The following is a 23,323-nucleotide window of genomic DNA, read 5'->3' as shown; positions in this document are numbered from 1 at the left end:
TCCACAAAACTAACAGTTTTAAACTGATCATGTAACAAATGCAGTAGATGCTCCTTCCATATTCCCTTGGCCTCACCACTTCTTGTACACAGCCCTTCTTCTGACTAGCCTTGCTTTGCCTGAAGGCTTTCTTCAGACTTCACACCCTGTTTGTTTTCCATGCAGCAAGTCAGAAGTGCCACAGAATCTCTGTGCTCTGGGAAAATCTCTCAACCAAAAGGAAGTAGGTGTATAAATATCTCAACCTCTTGGTCCACTGATTGGATAATTCCAAGGCAAATGTTCTGTAGTTGCTCTCATACTTCCCCAGTGGGACTCACCTCTAGTGACCCACAGTGGTAATGTAACTTCATGGCCCACCCTCTATCATCCTTCTTCCCTCCAGTGCCCTGGAATCACCTATCAAATAAATTCCTTCACTCAAATCCTTTAATCCCTGTGTTTTGTAGTACCCCCAAATAAGTCACATTTTCATTGTCCTCCTGTGCAAATCAACTCCTTCCATATTCCAACACATAATATGATCATGACTGAATTTTCTAGTTGTCCTTGCTATCTACTACAAAAAGACTTTAAGCTTAACCAGTTCAGCATATTCTCTTATTATGTTTGAAATTCCATCTCACCCACTATCACATTTTTCTTCATATACTATCTTAATATTTCTCAGTAGTGATTGATTGTCCCTCAATTATTTTTCAATTTTTTTTAAAGAGAGAGAGAGAGAGAGAGAGAGAGAGAATTTTAATATTTATTTTTTTTAGTTTTCGGTAGACACAACATCTTTGTTTGTATGTGGTGCTGAGGATTGAACCCAGGCCGCACGCATGCCAGGCAAGCGCACTACCGCTTGAGCCACATCCCCAGCCCTTATTTTTCAAACTTTAAAGAACAAAATTTTTTTAGATTCCACATATGATTGACACCATACAGTAATTGTCTTTATGTGTCTGGTTTATTTCACTAGTCATAATGATTTCTAGTACAATCTATGTCATTGCAAATGACAGAATCTATCTTTTTAATGGCTGAATAGTAGTCCACTGTGTATATGTACAATATTTTTAAAATCTATTCATCAGTGATAGACACTTAGTTTCCTTTCATTTCTTGGACACTGTGAATAGTGCTTCATCAAACATGGAAAACATGTCACTGTGACAGACCGATTTTATTCCATTTGAATATATACCTAGAAATGGAATTGTCAGATCACATGATAGTTCTATTTTTAATTTTATGAGGAAACTCCATACTTTTTCTATAATGATATGTTAATTTATATTCCCATCATCAGTGTGTAAGGGTTTCCTTTCTCTACATACTTGCTGACACTGTTATTTTTCACCTTTTTGAGAATAACCATTCTAAGTAGAGTGAAATGTTATCTAATAGTGCGGGTTTTTTTGGGGGAGGGGTATTTGGGGGTTGAAGTCAGGGGCACTCAACCGCTGAGCCACATCCCCAGCCCTAATTTGACTGACTTTCAACTCGAAATCCTCCTGTCTCAACCTCCAGAGCTGCTGGGATAATTGTGGTTTTTATTTGCATTTCTGTGATGACTAATGATGTTGAATGTGTTATCGTGTAAGTGCTGGTCATTCATATGTCTTTTTTTAAGAAATGTCACTAGTCATAATGATTTATGTTATTAGTTATTTCACCCTAGTTGAATTACAATATGTGGTCTTTTGTCCATTTTTTTAATCTAGTTATTTGTGGTTTTGTTGTTCTTATTGTTATGGAACTCTCTTCCTTATATATTTTGGATATTAAACCATTACCAGATATATAGTCTGCAAGTATATTCTCTCATTGTATAGGTTTTCTTTCCACTTTATTGATATTTCCTTTTCAGATGGCAGTAGGATAACTTGGCATGTATTCATATATTACAAAGCATTTACTATAATTATTATACATTTTTAATGTATACTGAGAATTTGATTAAATAGTTTAGTAAATGAAAAAAAAAAGAACAAAATTTTCCTGGGTCCCAAGGTTAGCTTTAAGTACAATTATGTAGTATATCCTATTTAAATACACATTAACTTAAAATGGTATAAAATCTTCAGCGTTACAACATCTGTGCAATTACGGAACCAGAGCAAATTTATAAACTAAATATCCAAACTACCAAATGTATAAAGTTCAAATTAACATTAATTCAGTATGACTATTTTTGCTTCTGCCAACTACTCCCACTAAAGATGTGGGTCTGGTACCAGTCCTCAGAAGTTTGGTGTACCTATTGTACAGTGAGCTGTGAGGTGACAAGGATCTTTCATCCTTTATCTGTCTTCACTGATATGAACACCTTATTTGTTCAGTGTGTGCAGTCTAGCATCATTTGACATTCACTTCCTGAAGTGGTGTATTTACACATGAAATTTTCTCCTATTCTATGTTTATGAATATGATGAGTACTTAGTATCAACATGCTTATAAATACAAAAGCAAACAGTCACTGTTCAACTCAGCAATAATATGGTGATTTAGATGAAATTTATATCACTTTTTAACACCATCATTGAAATAAGAGTACATTTGTTTTTAAATTATACTGATAAACATTAATCTCTTTGAGACAATTACCACATATTAAATATTGTCATTGTCTATTTGTCCTTTCTGGGTTTTTTGTATTCTTTTTTCCAAGCAACTTATTATATACTTAAATAAGCCAAATTTCTCATGATGAAATTCAAGATCCCCCACAACATGCCTCCTATCTTTCCAAGTCTTCTAAGGCATGCCGACCACTATGAACTACAACGTCCTTCTAGAATCTGTATGTTTACATATACTGCTCTTTTAATTTGAAATGATCCCTCACAATCTCAGATGTCACGGTGTAGCTAATAAGAGTATATCCTTTGAAATCAAACAGACCTAGACTTTAGTTGCTGATTGGTACCTATTAGTTATATCCATAAATGATAGCAATTATTATTTAGTTTCTTAATCCTTTCATAGAAGGAATCATTCTTCATTTGCTCAAGTTCATTTTTTTGATATTTTGCTTCACATTTGATGTTTATCCCACCAAACACAGTATTTTATATATATTTACAACCAGGCTTTATGCCTGTATTAACTATTCAGGTTAATTTTCTTATGGTCTAGTACAGTGCCTGACCAAAAAAAAAAAGAAAAAAAATGTTGGATTTGTTTTGACTGAACTCCAAATCCTATCATGCCAAGCAGGATACTAAGAATCCAGTGGATAATAATTTAAAAAAAAATGTCAACTGACCCATTAAATGGCATGATCAAAGAAAGTCCCTGAAAACAATGCCACACCAATCTACAAAGAACCATTTATTCATTCCTCTGGTTTAGAACAATGTTTTCAACTGAGATACAGGAAAAAAAATGATCTGTCAAGTTTTTAACATACACTCCAGATATGCTTCCTTTGTCTAAGGACTCTAAATGAGAGGGGGAAATACACAAGAAAGAAAAACTTAGTTAAGACAACCCCATGGACACATAAAAACCTAGAAACTTCCTTTACTTCTTTTAGCTTCTTCAACTAGAATCTCAATTATCCATATATACCCTAGAAATAATTCTCTAAGTGATGTGTTTAATTTATAGATTTATAAATAATTCTCAAATCATTTAAGATTTAAACATCAATAAATTAAATAATAAATCTATTGCTCTCTAAAATGCAGAAAAATGGTGTATCAAATATCCATATGGAAGTGAGAATTGGTGATATTAGAAAATCCATATTTACTTAAGAGTAACATTTTCTTTATACATATAATCAGTGCACTGCATGATGAGATGTAATCATCAATGTAAATCATGGGATGTAATCTAAAATCAGCTTTAGATTTGTCTCCCATTATCTTTTTAAAATGCATTCATGGGCGGGGGTTCTATTACTAGTGGATGAAAACTCCAGTAGGCCCATGATATCTCTGGACACCCTTAGGAAATAAAAAGACAGTTTCAGAACAGAGTCTCAATTTAGTACATAATCCCAGTATAATACATTCAGCAGAAATTTTATCTTCATTCAAAATTAGACTGCATATTTTCCCTTACCTAGGGACCATAGTCCATCGCCTATCTGGAGTCTAACTGAAATGAGTCAAGATGGGAGAGTTTTCACTTGACTGATACTACCATAAAATGTCTTCCTACTCTTGTTCCTGAAGATGCTTCTCCCAGACATTTTCATGAGTTCTCAGATGCTCCTCCTCCTCTAGGTTTTTTATTATTATTATAAAGAGTGACATGGATTACTTGTTCTATTCCTTTAGTAGTGGATTCAACAATCATCATGCCCTAGCCCCTGATTTCTTGATGATCCAGCACTCAATGTGTCTGCAGGAGTTAATTTGCCTTAACTGGCAGGAGTCAAATTATTTAGGTCAGTGCTGTCCCTTCCCAAGGACTGATTCCTAGGACTCATACTCCTTTGGCCCATTCAGAGTGGAGTTCAGTTTTATGCCCAGACAGTGCCCTCTACTTAGCTTCCAATTTAGGCAGTCTTCCACTTCCAGAGACCTCTGGTAGGCATCGGATAAGATGAATGTGTTCTCCCATGTCTATGGGAGACTTCAAATTCTGAGAATACTCTTCTTTGAAGCTTCTCCCTATAGCCTGGGTGTGAGCAAAGTCACTGTATTTGTACACATCAAACACACACACACACACACACACACACACACACACACACACAATCTCTCCCTTATCAGAGGGTAACTGGTGGTAAATAATAGCATATGTTATTTTCCAAAGAAACTGTCCTCACAAAACCCTTTCTAACCGCTATCAACTTGACCCTTTTGAATACCCTTGGTGAGGAATGAAATCCATTAGTTGAATATTCCCTTTGAAAACCTGCATCTCGATATCTTAGAACTCATCTTGCTATCTGCTAGCTATTGTATTTTGATGGCACAGATTAAACTATCTGTTGTATCAGATAATTTATAGGCTTTTTTTTTTCCAGAATAAATATCTTTAGCAGATGGTATCGTACCAGGATACAGAATGCTTATACGAGTTTTGGAACTCTTTTTGCAAGAGATTTAATCATACTTATCATACTTAATATATCACTTGCAGTGTTTTTTGGTAAAATGTTTTTCCATTAGGGAAGTTAGAAATATGAAAAATGCCCTCAGTAAAATATTCTGGCAGAATTCTTACACAAACAGGGCAAAAGAAAGTATTTCATTCTTTAGCCCCATTTTGTAACTCTATTGGGGGGAGTGATATAAAACCAGAAGATATACTGGGTCTTTATTGTTAAAAGATTTGGGGACATAAATATTGGGATCAAACAAGCAAATCAACTGAGGCCATCTGAAGTTGGAATAAGGTGTCAGTAGTTCTCTCCAGGTTCCTCTTGGCTCCTTGAGAAGTAATGTGATATGAGAAAAATTTTTACCTATTCAAAACGTGGGAGGTAACAGTGTCATGATTAGAAAGGTAGACTCTAAGTTCAGATAGTCTGGGCCAAATCTTAGTTTCAACACTTACTGACTAGTGACATTAGACACATTAAATTTTCTGTGCCTTAATTTTCCCATCTAACAAGTGATAATAACAGACCTTACATATTTGAAAGAATTAAAAATATAACCAGGAAATATCAGAAATCCTTAGTAGTATGATTCCAGCAAATGCTGAGCATGATGAGAATCCACAATGAAGAGTGAAAAGAGACAGGAAGGCAGTACAAAGCATGACAATGACTTTGGATTAGTCATCACCACACTTGTTTCTTCTTCTTCCTGGACACACAGATGAATCACATTCCCCACCCTTGCTTGCACTTAGGTTTAACTAAACTGCAGACAGGGTGACATGAGTAGATGTACATTCACAGGCACATCCTATAAAATATCCCACAGTAGCCCTCTATACTTTTTCTCCTTCTCCATAGCAAACTTGTGTGGTGTCAGATTTTCATGATAGAAAGAGCCACTTATAAACCCAATGATAAGAAATCCCCACTTTGGACCTTATGCAAGTGAAGAAAAAAATACATTCCATTGTGTTAAGCTACTCATATTATAGATATCATCTGTTATAGCAATTAGTATTACTTTAAACAAAACATATTTTAATTTTTGCCTATGGCCTTTTACTTAAAATGATTTTAAAACTGAATATCAGAATTTAATTTTCCATTCTTCTTTCCTAGGCCAAGGATAAAATTTTTCCAGACCTAACCTAGATAAGGAAACAAACTATATTACAATGCATCACAGATGTGGGGAATCAAGCTTGGGGAAGGTGAGTGAATCTGAGGAAGAAAGCACCAGAAAAAAATAGGGAATTGGGGAAAGTTATCAATAATCTTGATAGAAAACGAAAATAAATAACATTATACACAAAAAGAAAAAAATCATTACTTCAAACTCTAAAATGTCTTATATAAAGGCCTTTGAGGAAAAAATTATCCAAAAAGAGGTGAGTTCAGAAATTATTCAGGAAATATTTAATGAGTGCTTACTTCAGGCCAGATACTGCTTTTGCTGCTGGCTACATGTAGAAGAAAAAAATGACAAAAATCTCTATCTTCACAGAGATTACATTGTAGTTTGGTAGACAGAAAAACTGGTGTGGTTGGGGCAGAATGAGTCAGAAAGTAGTAAGAGATGAGATCAGGAAGGCAAGAGAGACACAGAGTACCCGGTCCCTAAAAAGACTTCGAGTCTTACTCTGAGTGAAATGGAAATCACTGAAGGGTTTTGAATGGAGAAATGACATGATATAACTTAAAATTTATCAAAACCACATTGTCTATATATAGGGAGTATATAGGGAGACAAAAGTAGAAGTAAGGAAATAGGAGGTTATTGCAATAACCTAGGAGAGAGGTGATGGTAGTTGTGGAGGTGGTTATGTGTTGGTTAGTTCTGGATAGACAGATACTCTTGTGCCACATTATGATGTTTCCAGTCCGTAATAGAATGCTCATGACAGTGGACCTATACGATAATAACAAAGCTGACAATTTCCTATCTTAGTATTTTTATTGTATCTTACCTGTGTGGTTGTGTGTATGTATGTGTGTGTGTGTGTATATATATATATATATATATATATATATATATATATATATATATATATATATACACTGAGTACACCAATATGCTATACAGGTTTGTAGCCTAAGAGCAACATACTGTAACATAACCCAGGTGGAGAGTCTCGACCCTCTGAGTTTCTGTAAATACATTCTATGATGTTTACACAATGACAAAGTTGTGTAACACTGCATTTCTCAGACTGTATCCCTATCATCAGGCAATATATGTACAGGTATTTTTGTATACAAACAGATACAGATGGTAGAACTGAGGTTTACTGATAAGCTATTTTACATGTGAGGAAAAGAGAAAAATCAAGAATGGTACCAAGAGTTGCCATTAACAGATGGGCACAGATAGGCACAGATAAAGAAGCTAATTTTGGACATGTGGAGTTGGACATTCAAGTGAACAAATAAAATAGCACTTGGCATATGGGTCTGGAATTGAAAGTAGAGATATAAACTTGGGGTAATCTGTACACAGATTATATTTAAACTTATGAGATCATCTAGGGAATTAATGCAGCTAGAAAAGAAAGGCTCAAAGGTTATTCCTTGGGATACTCCAGAATTTAGAGGCTAAGAAGACAAGTAAGAAACACAAGAAACTGGGAAGAGAAAATTAAAAAAAAAAAAAAAGAGACGGAAAGCCAGGGAAATGTGGTGGCATAGAAGAGTGTGTTTCAAGGAGAGAATTGCGATTTTCATGTCAAATGCTGCATATAAATCATACAAGATGAGTACTGAGAAGGAACAACTCAATTTGGCAATTTGAAGGTTCTGGCAACTCAAAACACAGGAGAATGCACACATTTCAAATAACGCTCCCTGACAAAAGTATCTTTCTGACAATAGTATTCCCATTTAGCAGAGTTATAATGATTTCATCTAAACTTTTTCTATGCTTCTATCTTATGACATCCCCTAATAATATTATTGTCTTTGAGATTTTGTATACTTTTACGAATAACTTTTCATAGTAATTATAAATCTTTTTTAAAAAAATTTTAAATTAGTTACACATAATAGTAGAATACACTTATGCACTTTGATATATCACACATAGAATGGAATATAATTTCTCATTTTTCTGAGTGTACATGTTGCAGAATCATATTGGTCATGTAGTCACATATATACGTACAGTAATAATGTCTGTTTAATTCTACTATCTTTCCTATCCCCACATCCCTTCCCCTTCCCTCCCATCACTACCCTCTACCTCTAAGGTAATGCTATTCTTCCCTAATGTCCCCCATTGTGAATTAGCATCCACATATTAGAGAAAACATTTGGCCTTTTGTTTTGTGGGATTGGCTTATTTTGCTTAGTATGATATTCTCCAAATCCAACCATTTACTGGTAAATACCATAATTTTACTCTTCTTTAAAGCTGAGTAATATTACATAAATCTTATTAGTCATATTATAGTTTTTTGATAAAGTAGTGAGATTTGGCTAGTTGTGGCTTCAATCAAATTATGCTAAATTATATAAAATTAAAATTTCTGCTGCTTATCAGAACAAAATAGTTGTACTATAATAGTAGCTACCATTTAGGGAGCACTATCTACTACATGCTGCAATGAATGCTTTAAATGCATTGTTTTATTCAATGCTGATAATCCTGTAAGGCATGTCCTATGATTATTCCCATTTTGTGGGTAACAAGATTTGACTTTAACAAGTCAGTAATTTTCCCATCTAGTAGAACTATGACACAATAAACTCTCTGCTATTTAACTTTCTATTTAACTGAACTGACTTGACTTTTTTTCCTCATAACCTACCCATTCTGGTGTGGTACCATATGATGAGCATAAGTCACAGACTCCATATCCTCTTCATTTAATTCATAAGAGAAGATCTTTCCTTATTTTCATCCCAGCCTCTGTCCAGCCCTTTTATCCCTATCCCTTTATCTTTAGCAAGAAAGAACTCTAAATTTGAGGGGCCACATTACCAGAATGTAGATTTTGGATGGAAGGGTCCATATCACCATGCCCCATGTAGCTCTCATTTTTTACTCTTAAGTCATTCCATGTGGTGAGATGGGTGTTGTGGACCTGGGTGACACTTTATACTGAAGGACCAAGAAGTCCAGGCTGGAGTAGACTGCTTGGGCCTGGCCCTCTGCTCTAACAAAATGAAAACATCCAAGATCAGAATGGAAGTTCCAGCAGGAATCTAGTGTGAATGCAGATAGCATTTGCTGTTCCCTCCCTTTCCAGCAAAGACTCTGGGTTTAAAGAAAGAAAATGGAGTAGAAAAGGAAAGAGAAAGAATCTTGTAAGATTCCTTAAGTGTCTCCATTTTTTTTCCCATTGGCATCAAAATTATTGGTTCTGTAACTTACAGCTAAAGAAAAATCACTGGAACATAAGAGTAAATAAGTACCTTTATGGAATCTTAAGACAGTAAAATTGGCCAAAATGCAAAAATTCATCTAATCATTTAATTTTCCCTATTAAATATAATTTATTTATGTTTCCGTTTTAAATGTTATTTCACTTATTTCTAATATTTCTTAGTTAAGATTCCTCCTATGTTATTTCCTCATTACACACGAGTTGCTAGTTTAGTTAGTGTTTTTAGAAGTCACTACCTTTCAAACACATAAATTACTATCAATATTGTAAGAGAGCACTTGCTCAGTGATAATAGAAAAAGCCAGGATCTTAATATTTTTAAATATTTCTGAATCTTTTATTGTAGCCTGCATAAGGCACAGAGTAATCAGAAAGACAATAAGCCCACAGACATTTTTGGGTTATGTGAGCATCATAAAGTATCCTTCAAATCTCTATAGTCATTGTTTCTGCTCCTACGGACCAAACTGATCTATATAATGCAATAATGTCTCTGTTCAGGAAAAGGTGATGTTCTGAGTCAGTGTTTTATCATTGGAAATGATACTGGAAGCTGAGAGAATATAAGTACCAGAGATAAATTTCAAATTGAGAATTACTTATGTTCCTTCCCTTCTGGCCTACATAGATATATCAATTATCTACTGCTAGGTGATAAACCATCCCAAACATTAGAAACTTGAGCAAAATGTATTTGTTATTGCTGAACATCATGTGGATCAGCAATTCTGTGACTAGTTAGTTGTTCTGATCTTTCCTGGGGTCACACATATCTATATAGCTGCCAGGAAATCTGGATGTCAGCTAGGATATTTCAGTTCTTTTTCCCATGGCTTCTCACCCTCCAGTAGGCTAGACTAGAGTTCCTTACATAGATATCACAGTGCTAAATTTCAAGAAGGTAAATCAAAGCTGAAAGATCTCTTAAGGCCTAGCATTATTTGTCACATAAAGTTATTTCCACCACATTCTATTTATCGACACAAATCATAAGATGTCTCCAAATTCAAAAGATGAGTAGTTACCAATAATACACATATTCTCTAGCTAGGCCAGAGCTAACTTGGTCATAACTGCTCTCTGGCCAGTACAGAAATATAATTGCTCAGGTTGTGCCCTGCACAAAAGATCTGGCCAAGAGGGTGGTGAGTCATGGGCTTTGTTTACCTAACCAGTGCCCTGCTACAGAGTTATACCTGCCACATGGAAGAGGTACCTTTTTCTAATCTTTATTTACATAGGCTCTTGATGGACTATAGGAAATTTTCTCTGTGGACTCCTCCACTCATTCTCTGAGCTCCCTACTTGCCCAACAGAGGCCTGTTGGTCCCATGGTACCAGTGACCCCTGAAGCTCAGAAGTTTTTGCCATAACTTTTACAATGGCCTTTTCCTTTGCCACACCAATACAGCCATGCCAACCTTATAGGAAAGTAGCTCAAATGTAAGAGGCTCATTAATCATAGCTCTTCTACAAACTCATTCTGTCATCACATAGAAGATCAAGTACTTTCCTTTACCAAAAATCAGGTAATGTTCCACACATGTGATTACATCACACTCCTCTACTCAAAATTTATAATATTTAATTTCTATTGAGCAATTATTATTAGTCAGGCAATATTCTAAATATATTAGCTATTGTATACCATTTAATCCTCACAATACTCTATAAGAGTCATTATTCTTTTCCTAAGTGATGCAATTCAGGAAAGAACTGGAAGCCAATCCCAGGAGGTTCAGTACAAAAGTTGATGTACTAGCTTGTGTAGTATCTTCAATATTTCTCCTTTTGTCTATAGAATGAAGTTCAGGAACTACAAAAGGTCAGCAATATTCTGAGGTATATGGCATTATCATGGCCTCTCCTTTGAGATGCTGAGGGTGGAACCACTAAAACATAGCCCCAGACTCATTGTCTCCATCCACCTTTATCAGTATTACTAACCCGTGTAAAAATGCTATGACTTCCTACTTCTGTGACATGTTCATGATGCCCTCTCAAACCAAAAACCTCTTCCCTTTTCTCATTTAGTAATTTGAAAATAGTACTTATTCAGTTTTTCTATGAGTCTGGCACTATTCTGACTACTTTTAATGAGCTAACTCATTAAACTCTCCCAACAACTTGCTAGTAAATAACATTATTATCTTCATTTGTACAGATGGGGGAAAAATGGTGCATAGAGAAATTAAGTATTCTACCCAAAGGGATCCAGATATTAAGCAGCAGAACCCATATTTGAATCCTGGAAGACTGACTCTTGAATATGATTGTAACCATGTATCAACGCTGCTTCTCTCTCTTTCTCTGTATGTATAAGCATGTGTGTGTGTGTGTGTGTGTGTGTGTGTGTGTGTGTGTACTTTTAAAATATATATGTTTAGATGAAACGTATTATATTTAAGTATATATTGAAATATATACTTTTAAATAATGCTATTGGACTATTCTCAAAATATATTTAAATCTTCATTTCTCAATAATATGATTTTTAGAAATGAAAACTTAACATTTTAAATGGGCAAAATTTTAAAAAATATATTCATATATCTTAAATATAGTAATATAAATGCAAATTTCATTTACATAAGTACTATTTTTATTCATTGCTTAAATTCTATGACTTCAATTTTGAAAGTGATAAAGAGAGGATTGACAAATTAAGAAAGTAGAGAGGCATATAAGAAATACTTAATGAGAAAACCTTTTTAAAACATAATGAATTGCTGGATATGAAGTATTAAAGACTGGGAAAAGTGAAGGATGGCATCCATTCAAAGAGAGTAGCTTGTGAAAAACAATTAAAAAATCACCACTTATTTTTCTTTTTATAAATATGTGTGCCTCATATAGCTAATTCTTCTAAGTCATGTCGCTAAAATATCATAATTAATGGTATTCAGAATTGGAACCGTTAATTATGCTTTCTAATAATTAAGTTGCCTATAATTTTAAACCTTAGGTCCTGCCAAATTGAAACTTCCATATGTTTCAATTAAAAGCTATTTGTGTGAGAATCCATTGCTTTGTCAGGACACATGTTTAAAATAATAATGTGAAGAATATAAACTGAGCAGTATTAATGACTAAGATTTATTGAATGCTTCCTAAGATTTAGGTACATAATAAGTGTATGCTTAGGAAATAGGCATTGTGTTCTGCAAATACCATGGCCTCTTAGGACCTTCATTATTATTATTTTTTGTTTTTCACAGGCAAGGATATTGATTTAGTTAAACTGATAAAGAAGGATTCAATCGCAGATCGACTGATAATGTAGCTTGGCCATTCAGCATCAAGCAGTCCTGTTCCTGATAGCTCCCAGGCTGATAGTTGACTAATTTTAATTTGTCTTTTGAATATCCACTACATGTCATATACTATGTTAAGTGCTAGGGAAACAAACCTGAAAATATATGACCTTTCCCTTTAAATATTTATTGACTACTAGGAAGTATACATACAAAAGTTTACTAACACAACACAAGGTAATGGATAATGAGGTTGGGGGTGGGTATCAATTGCCTAGGCATACAATGTTAACCAGAAATAATAGCATGTACTTAGTTTAGAGACAACAGAGAAAAAAAGCACGATTAAATCCTTAAGAAACAGAAGTTAATTCAAACTTGGCTTCATGGTATAGCTGGTATGATGCTTATATTTATTTTAATTATGCTAATAATGTGGTATAAATAAAACACTAATGAAGGAAATCGAGTTCATCCTGCTATCACTTTCTTATTTACTCAGGGGGTTTATAGTCACACTATATAGTCACACATGGCTTTGTAACACTTGTCAACAGATAAATATAAATTTAACCAGACTTTTGGCACTCAATTTTTTCTTTCACTTTAGCACATAGGAAAAGCATCTGATATCTTGGTCTGGCAATGAATGAACCAGAAAATGATTGTTTCATATTCTGGGTTTTATAAAACTGTTACTCTTAGCAGCTTAATTACAAGTTCGAAACTATTTCTATGAGTTTAAGAAATGTACTGGTGCGTTTTACTTTAAATAATATTTTTAAGAGAGATTCCAACATGGCGGCAGGCGCAGAGAGATCAAGTCTCTGACCTCTTCAGCTGTGCAGGCATAGGGAGTCGTAAACAACCTAAATCTGTTTGCTCAGGATCACTAGGCAATGCTGAGCTGACGTGGATCTGGGGCGAACAGTCTAGGCCTCTCAGAACACACACTGAGCCCGGATCGGCTGAATTCAAGCTCCCGTTCACCTACTTCCCGCAGACAAACAGCTGTGACTCAGCACTAATCCATCCGGCTGAAACAGCCCTTCTCATCCTAAGGAGGTAAATGCCTACCGAGCCTTCATAGGTAGTGGCCACAGGTTTGAAACGGGGCTTGGGAGAGACAGTAAGGACCCACCCGTTGCATTGGGCACCCGGCAAAGGGAAACGAACTGTCGCCATTTGCAAGAGATACCACCATGGCAGAGAACTGACGTCATCAGACTGCGGCGGAGGACATAACCTCATTGAAACCTGAGGCTACACGTGTGTAATTCCCTAGCCTTCCCTCTCCACACATCGGGGAAACCTTAAGGGCCCCTCCCAGCTCTCCCGTAAGGGCCCCTCCCAACTCTCCCGTGAGCACCATAGCCAGCCTGAGGGAATCAGAGGTGGCGCGGGACCCACGGGGCAGGAACTACCGCTCCCACCAGTGCTGACAGCTGAAGTATCTTGCACCAGCTACTGGGGCCGTGGCTACCGGAGGGCAAGTAAAATTCGCTGAGGATTCTCAACCCCAAGCTCTACAAACTTAGGGTATGAGGGAATGGCAAACTGGAAGAGTGTGCCCAGTCGTTCATGAAAACAGGGCTCCTGGGAGCAGCAGACCTGGCGTGTAGCCAGTATTGTAGTGAGCGGCACCCGTGAGAGGGGCCTGGCTAGAGGAAAAGTGGGAAGTGACTAGACACAAGAGGAGTCCCTAGGCACTCAGGATTGGAGACTCGCCCAGTCTGGGAGGAGCTGCTGCACAGTGATTGGTTCCCGCGTATTGACAGGAGAAACTTGGCCTGGTGGGCACAGCGCCACCTACTGGAAGAGAAGTTAATCAAACTCTAAGACTGCATTTATTAGTTTTTTTTTCTTTCTTTTTTTCTTTTCTTGGGAATCAACCTAACAAAAGAGGTGAAAGATTTATACAATGAAAACTACAGAACCCTAAAGAGAGAAGTAGAAGAAGATCTTAGAAGATGGAAAAATATACCCTGTTCATGGATAGGCAGAACTAACATCATCAAAATGGCGATATTACCAAAAGTTCTCTATAGGTTTAATGCAATGCCAATCAAAATCCCAACGGCATTTCTTGTAGAAATAGATAAAGCAATCATGAAATTCATATGGAAAAATAAAAGACCCAGAATAGCAAAAGCAATTCTAAACAGGAAGTGTGAATCAGGCGGTATAACGATACCAGATTTCAAAGTATATTACAGAGCAATAGTGACAAAAACAGCATGGTACTGGTACCAAAACAGGCGGGTGGACCAATGGTATAGAATAGAGGACACAGAGACTAATCCACAAAGTTACAACTATCTTATATTTGATAAAGGAGCTAAAAGCATGCAATGGAGGAAGGATAGCATCTTCAACAAATGGTGTTGGGAAAACTGGAAATCCATATGCAACAAAATGAAACTGAATCCCTTTCTCTTGCCATGCACAAAAGTTAACTCAAAATGGATCAAGGAGCTTGATATCAAATCAGAGACTCTGCGTCTGATAGAAGAAAAAGTTGGCTCCGATCTACATATTGTGGGGTCAGGCTCCAAATTCCTTAATAGGACACCCATAGCACAAGAGTTAATAACAAGAATCAACAAATGGGACTTACTTAAACTAAAAAGTTTTTTCTCAGCAAGAGAAACAATAAGAGAGGTAAATAGGGAGCCTACATCCTGGGAACAAATTTTTACTCCTCACACTTCAGATAGAGCCCTAATATCCAGAGTATACAAAGAACTCAAAAAATTAGACAATAAGATAACAAATAACCCAATCAACAAATGGGCCAAGGACCTGAACAGACACTTCTCAGAGGAGGACATACAATCAATCAACAAGTACATGAAAAAATGCTCTCCATCTCTAGCAGTCAGAGAAATGCAAATCAAAACCACCCTAAGATACCATCTCACTCCAGTGAGATTGGCAGCCACTATGAAGTCAAACAACAACAAGTGCAGGAGAGGATGTGGAGAAAAGGGTACACTTGTACATTGCTGGTGGGACTGCAAATTGGTGTGGCCAATTTGGAAAGCAGTTTGGAGATTCCTGGGAAAAATGGGAATGGAACCACCATTTGACCCTGCTATTGCCCTTCTCGGACTATTCCCTGAAGACCTTAAAAGAGCATGCTACAGGGATACTGCCACATCGATGTTCATAGCAGCACAATTCACAATAGCTAGACTGTGGAACCAACCCAGATGCCCTTCAATAGATGAATGGATAAAAAAAAATGTGGCATCTATACACAATGGAGTACTATGCAGCAATAAAAAATGACAAAATCATAGAATTTGCAGGGAAATGGATGGCACTAGAGCAGATTATGCTTAGTGAAGCTAGCCAATCCCTAAAAAACAAATATCAAATGTCTTCTTTGATATAATGAGAGCAACTATGAACAGAGCAGGGAGGAAGAGCAGGAAGAAAAGATTAACATTAAACAGAGACATGAGATGGGAGGGAAAGGGAGAGAAAAGGGAAATTGCATGGAAATGAAGGGAGACCCTCATTGCTGTACAAAATTACATATAAGAGGTTGTGAGGGGAATGGGAAAATAAACAAGGAGAGAAATGAATTACAGTAGATGGGGTAGAGAGAGAAGATGGGAGGGGAGGGGAGGGGGGATAGTAGGGGATAGGAAAGGTAGCAGAATACAACAATTACTAATAGGGCATTATGTAAAATTGTGGATGTGTAACCGACGTGATTCTTCAATCTGCATTTGGGGTAAAATTGGGGGTTCATAACCCACTTCAATCTAATGTATGAAATATGATATGTCAAGAGCTTTGTAATGTTGTGAACAACGAATAAAAAAAATAAAAAAAATAAAATAATAAAATGATATTTTTAAATACATTTTCTCATAACTAGGTTGTCACTCCATGAGAGGAAGAATTTGCTTACCATTCTTTCCAGATCCTGGACTGGTGCCTGATGCATACAAGGTACTCAATAACTATTTATTGAATGACAAAGTTAATTAGTTGTTAAATTAGCATCCTGAATCTTATCATTCCATGAGTGGAATGATGAACTCTCAAAAGTATGTCCATATCCTAATCCGTGGAACTTTGAATGTAAGATTAATTGGGGGGAATAAGTGGTCTTTGCAGGTACAAACATATTGAGATGATTTTATCCTAGATAATTTGTGTGGACCCTAAATCAGATGACACACAGAGAGATGAAAGAACATCGGGGGAAGAGATGGTGGTGATTCTGAGACACTCTGGATGGTAGCAGTGGTGACTGTAGTGTTTGATCAGGATGGGTCCAGAATGATACTCCTTCTCCTTGGGTCTGGGCAGGAACCATGATGTGGGCACAGGCCGTTCCTCACTGTGAAATCTGATCGGCAATGCCATGATGATGATCCAGTATATCTGCCTTATTCCAGATTTGCAAAGTAAACAGCTAAGACCTGTTTTTTTGCTGTTGTTGTTGTTGTTGTTGTTGTTTTTTATGGAACCTGGTACCAAGTTTCCCGAGAGACTGAGAGTTGGAGGTATACTTCAAGATCAATGGACAACAGAAGAAGAATATGCTTGAGGATTGTTCAACAATCTGATCTATCAAATACAACTAAGGAAAAATGCACAATTTGTGGAGCTGGAATTATTTGTAGACATGACCCCAATAAAGATAAGCAGCAAGAGTGAGTATTCCCCTACATCTCAGCCATGGTGAGCAATGGTTCCCATAGCTCTGATCATGAGTAAGATGGGTGGCTCACAGAGAACAGGACTATGCAGTCATTTTATTTAATATCTGTTATGACCTCTTCCTTATGATCTGTTATGTGAAGAGGCAACTGAGGATAATGATGGATATCTGAGGTGTCCAGAGTATGACACCAACTTCATAATTGGAAATCTCTCAAATGATCATGACATCATTTCCCTGAAATTGTTTGAGCTGACAGTGGAGAGCACCCCAGAATAGGAGAAGCTACATCAAGATATGTTCTTGACTTCTGTGGACAATATGAAATGGTCCAACACAGTACTCCAGTGCCACCCATGAGTAGCCTGGCCCTTTTCCTCATTGTATTTTCATCTCTGTTTTTTTCTGTATTTGCCATAGTCCTTGGTATTATACTCTACAAGAAGTGGTAGGAATAGAGTAGAAAGTAATTCTATTAAACCCTTCTGCTGAAACCACCTCATCGCCCATGAGGCACAGGAGACATAGATGCTGGCCTGAGCATGCATCCTGGCAAGTCCGCTCTAGTCTCTAGCAGCCAGTAGGGGTCTGTGCTCTGTAGCTGGATCCTTGAATGCAAGGACCCTGCATTCCTATGGTCATCTACAGGGTCATCTAACTCTGATCCAGGAAGCCACTCACCCCAAAGCAATGCTGCTGTAATAACCCTTTCCCTGCAGTCATTCCATTTTGGAGGAAGGAAGCCTGGAAAGAAATGTACCATTTCAACGCCAAAATCAGAAAACAGACTTAGATAGCCCAGGCTTGGACTGGACTCAGCAGGCCTTTCTACTTCATTTTTGAATCCTCAGAGAATAGAAAACTGATAACTCATACATTCTGGGCATTGATTTATGGGTTTCTGAATTTTGCCCAAGTTTCTATCCATCTGAAGAGCTTTCCTTGGAAACCTGAATGAAAACTTCTTCCCTGTCTCATCCACCTCTTTCTCTCCCCCCATTGATTGATCTTTCCATATACAATCTAAGCTGGAAAAGACATTTGGATGTCTCCATGTTGGGGTCTGGGGCTGCAGAGCAAACAGGCTTCTGACCTTCCTTAGGTGGCCTCAGGACTTTCTGCTTTGACTTCTTTCTCCAGCCTCTCTTCTCAAATGTAGATCTTGGTGTGGCTGTTACCTTCCTAATCAGATCCCTTTAGGACCTTGGCTGAAAGTCAGAGTACAAGTCAAGAGGAGCTTAGAAGACTTCATGGATGCCATGAGATTAACTTTGAAACTGATCACATCCAGGTTGTACATAGAAAGCACTATTTCTCATGTGATCTAACCATGCAGAGGTATTTCTAGATTCACTGGAGCATGCTTAGCTACATATTTCATGTTTATCATGATTTTGGGAATCCCACTTTGAGTATCAAAAATGTAGGAAAGCTTTCTTCCTATTACCCAGGCATGGTTACTCTACCAAGGAGAAATTTGATTTTCTTTTTCTTAATAGAGAAGAAACAATTACTGTCCTTAGGTTGTAAGTCGGGGAGCACAGTCATCTGTGCCTGGAGGAGTTCATGGTCATTGAGCAGCACAGTATTATTCCACTACCTTATCTGACAAGCGGTCACATGATGCTTACCTGCCTTCCCTGTGATTAAATTATTAGGAGGCCAGAGTCTACCTGGAGGGCTTGGAACCCCTAGCTTTTGTATGGGCCTCTGTAGCATGAGGGAAATTCTTAAAATGACTGAGACAAAAGAAAAAAAAACAGAGAAAAAGAATAAATAACTATAGATAAAAACACAAAGAGGAGGTGGCCACATAATGGTAGAGACAGACTGAAGTGATGCAGCCACAAACAAAGAATGTGTAAAACCACCACAAGTTGGAAGAAACAGGAAAGAATCTTTTCTTCCCTGGAGCCTTCCAAGGAAGTGCTGCCTGGCAAACCTTAAATTCAGGCTTCTGGCCTCCAGAACCATGAGAGAGAGAGAGAAAAAAAATTATTTTAAGCTATCAATTTGTGGTACTTTTTAAAGGCAGCTTTAGGGAATTTATATAGCTACCTAAAGATATTCTGTGGAAGAAGTTGGATATACATAGTTGCCAAGTTATAGCTGATTTATTTGAGAAAGTATGGGGAACTTATATTAATAGTCCCTGACATATGTTGATAAGCAAATGAGAAATGACCTTTGGCATACATCGGTAACCTTGATAAAAGCATATTCAGAAACTGAATATCTCCTTCTCAGTCACTGGCTGCCAGAAACTCATTGAAATGGACAATGAACACAAACTTCATACTTTTTATAACATATGGCCATAGAAGTTACTGCTGATGCTCTGGGTGAAGAATGGAAGGGGGTTATTGTGGTCTGAATCAGTAACGGGAATGACAAACAAGGATTCCCCATGAGGCAGGGTGCCTTGACCCATGGTCATGTTTGCCTGCTACTGAATAGGGGTATTCCTGTTACAGACCAAGGCCAACTAGAGAGACAAAGTGAAAAGCTGTTGGAGGTTGCATTCTGGATGCCAATCTAAGCATTCTTTACCTGGTTATTGTTTTCTAAAAGAAGGAGAGAAGGCCAGGTGTGGTGACACATACCTATCATCCTAGTGGCTCAGGAGGCTGAGAGAGGACAATCGTGAGTTCAAAGCCAGTCTCAGCAAAAGCAAGGTGCTAAACAACTCAGTGAGATCCTGTCTCTAAATAAAATACAAAGTAGGGCTGGGGATGTGGCTCAGTGGTTGAGTGTCTCTGAGTATTTCAGTCCCCATGACCAAAAAAAGGAGAGAAGGATATTCCTGGACTTATGGATACTACTGTGCCAGGTTGACTGGAACCAAAAGAGTTAGTAGAATCCACAAACTTTTCAATCTCTCTAAGGAAAATAATGTCCATCAATATGTTGTCTGAAAAACCCTTACACAAGGAAGATCAAAATCCTGAACCACAGCACCCAAGATTCAGCATCTAGTTATTTCATGTGTCCAGCAACACAAGTGCCAGCATATTACTCTGAAGAAATAATCTACTAAGAATGAGAAAGAGGCTGCAGAATATGACAAACTTTTGGCCAAGAGAATCAAAGAAGCCCAAGAGAAATGCCAGGAAAATATCAGCAAGAGAAGCAGGCTATCCTCTCTGAGAGCTTCTATTTCTGAGTCTAGTCAAAAATAAGAGTTTTTAAGACCAACAAATAAATAAGTTCAGAGCTTTAAAAAAAAAGCATATTCAGTAGAGTGATGGGTTATTACAATGCATCAAAGAGGAAATGCAAAAAGAGGCATTAAAGGTAAGATGTATGGACAACCATTTCAAGCAGTTTTGCTGAAAAGTTATAAGGAAGAAAGAAATGGGGGACATGGATTCAGGAGAGAGATTATGAAAAAAAGGAAAAGTAATAGTGTGTTTACTGCTAGAATGAGCCAACAGAGAAGGGAATAATGAAGAACTGATGAACCAAGGAACTTCATTTGCTTTAGGTTGTTCATGAGACTGACATCATCCCTGCTTTCCAGGCATTTATTCTAAAGTCCAGAAGCAGAGACTTTAAATCAACAATTGAAAGTGGACGTGGAAAAAGAGGTGAAAATGCAGGAAAAGAGAGGTGAAAATGCAACAGCAGGGCTTAATCCTGGAAGAGGGGACAATAAATAGTGGTGGCAAGGATCAGTGAAACTTTTCCGAAACCTGATATGAGTTTAAAAGTAGTAGAAAGGCTTAAATATAAAAATTCAAACACAAAGATTTGAAATAATTTCAGTTTCCTCATTTGATTTAATAACCTATTGCATTCAAAACACAAGGTACACTATGACAATATTTATTCTCTTTGTTTGCAAGTAATGTCAAATAGATACAGATTAGCATTATGGAAATCGAGGATTTAAATTAAAAGTTCCATATCATTCAACTAAGTAAATCGCGAGATTACTTTTGTATTCATTTATCTGCTGTATTTGTAACTTAGTGGCAAAATAAACATAATTTCTGAAACTAAGATCAGCCACGTATGACACTTTAAATATTTAGAAAATCCACAAATTACTTATAACTTCTAGATGCATGTATCTTTAGTGATATACAATGATAGTTTAAAAGAATTGCTTATTTTCTGCCATATTATTACAATATTAACTGTTTATGCAAGTCATTTTCATAGATAATGCTACTCTGGGAACAGAAAAATCACAAAATGAATTTCTCTCTTTTCAATACTCCCAGAATTGTTTTCCCAGATTGTGAAAATGTTGCTTTCTCAAACCACATGCAACTAAATAAATTCTCCAGAAACTCTTGCAAAATACTAACAAACTATCTTAATAAGAGAATCTTCAGGTAAACTGGCCATTTTTCTTTGCATTTCATCACATTGCTTCCATATGGTACCTGTTAAAATTCTCTGTTTTGTGAGTAGTCTTAACTCCACAGGAAAGCTTACTAATGAAGATAGCTGCTTTGCTTAGCTAGGAATGACCAACTTTCTGTCTGGTGAAGACACAATTTTACGATTCTGATTACTCTGCAATTCTCTTTGTCTTAAAACACTTTGTTGTTTTCCCAAATCATTTATTTGTTGTTTGTTTGGTTTTACACATTTTTCCCAATTCTCAACTTGAGAAAGTTAATTTTTCTCTTTATTTTCTACATTATTGGTCACACTAGAAAATTAAATACTTGTCAAAGCAAACTAAAAAGCCTTGAGTTTATTCACTTAAAGCTTGTTTTAAAAGAAATCATGTGAAGACATTCTTTATTACGCATTCATTGCTGGTTATGCACAGGTTATATTTCAGTCACCTGGGGCTTTGTTATAGATGTATTTTCTGTCTGATTCACTGAGTTTCTGCATTTCCCACTGTTTATTATTCTTATTTCATCTCCTTCATTAAGACCATAAAATTACAGTTTCCTTGAAGGCATGTACAGCTATGCACTGCCTCATAAGGATGTAAATATCTTGTTCTTTTCTGACTATAAAGTTTTCCCTACCCACTGATAGTGACACACTCTTAGAAATAATACATGTAAAGTGTTTGAACTAGTGTAAACACAGAGTTCAACAAACAGAAATTGCCGTTACAATTTTTACTAATAAGTTCACAGTCATAATACTAGGAATTACAGTTCTATGTTCATAAGTTTGTAAGTATAAAATTTTCAGTCTCTTTCTATGCTGAAAAATGAAGACTTAAACTCTGAAGACAATTCTTTCAAGTTGCACTTAATAACAAAAAGCAAAATACATCAATGTGGGTCATTTACTACCAAACAGTAATGGTGGCTGAGTGCCTAGTCCTTTACAAATAGTCTAGAAATCTGGAGCAGCTGAGGGACAAGGAAGCTCATATTAGTTACTTACAGAAGACTCCAGAAAGGCTTCATCCAAAGCGTTCCAAATGAATGATTTTTAGCATTTGACTTTCAACATGTTAAATCCTCCTGAATTCAAGTATTCCATGGTGGTTTTTAAGAAAAGCAAACTGACTCTATTGAACGGGCTTCAAAAATCACAGCCTATACTATAGAATACTACTTTTGTAAGTTAGCCCTTACATACTGTCCTCAGGATTCATTCAACATATTTTTTATTGAGCACTTATTAGATGTTAGGCAGATACCACTTCATGCATTGCTATGTAGCAATAAGCAAGGCAAGTGCCTACCCTTATGAAAGAAGAAAGCATAGACAGTTAATGGATACAACCATAATCAAACAAATAATTCTGTTTAAACATAAAAGGCAGCAATAAATCCTATCACATTACATATGAGCAACACATAAAGGAAGTGAAGAATTAAGTTCTACAGATAAGAATAGCGGAATATTTGAAGTAGTGGGAACTACAAATGAGACTGAGGTCTGAGTATGTCTGGCAGTTTCCAGGACCAGTGTTGGTGAGAGCGAAGTGAAGTGCAGGGAGAGCTATAGGGGAGCACAGTACATAGCC

At 36.7% G+C, this 23,323-nt stretch overlaps 1 protein-coding gene and 1 pseudogene across 4 annotated transcripts in view; one reads left to right on the top strand and one right to left on the bottom strand.

Moving 5' to 3' along the window:
- Positions 1–23,323, bottom strand: part of MACROD2 (mono-ADP ribosylhydrolase 2) — a 2,040,087-nt gene that overhangs the window by 1,579,616 nt on the left and 437,148 nt on the right. The gene's annotated exons all lie outside the window — the stretch shown is intronic.
- On the top strand, positions 16,590–20,533 carry LOC308647326 (small ribosomal subunit protein eS6-like; annotated as a pseudogene). The gene is made up of 3 exons: positions 16,590–16,652; positions 19,596–19,929; positions 20,149–20,533. The product of its transcript is annotated as a small ribosomal subunit protein eS6-like (transcript).

Source organism: Spermophilus citellus (genome assembly GCF_964194105.1).
Source record: "Spermophilus citellus genome assembly, chromosome: 4".
Lineage (NCBI taxonomy): Eukaryota > Metazoa > Chordata > Mammalia > Rodentia > Sciuridae > Spermophilus > Spermophilus citellus.
This window is presented reverse-complemented; position numbering and strand designations above follow the sequence as displayed.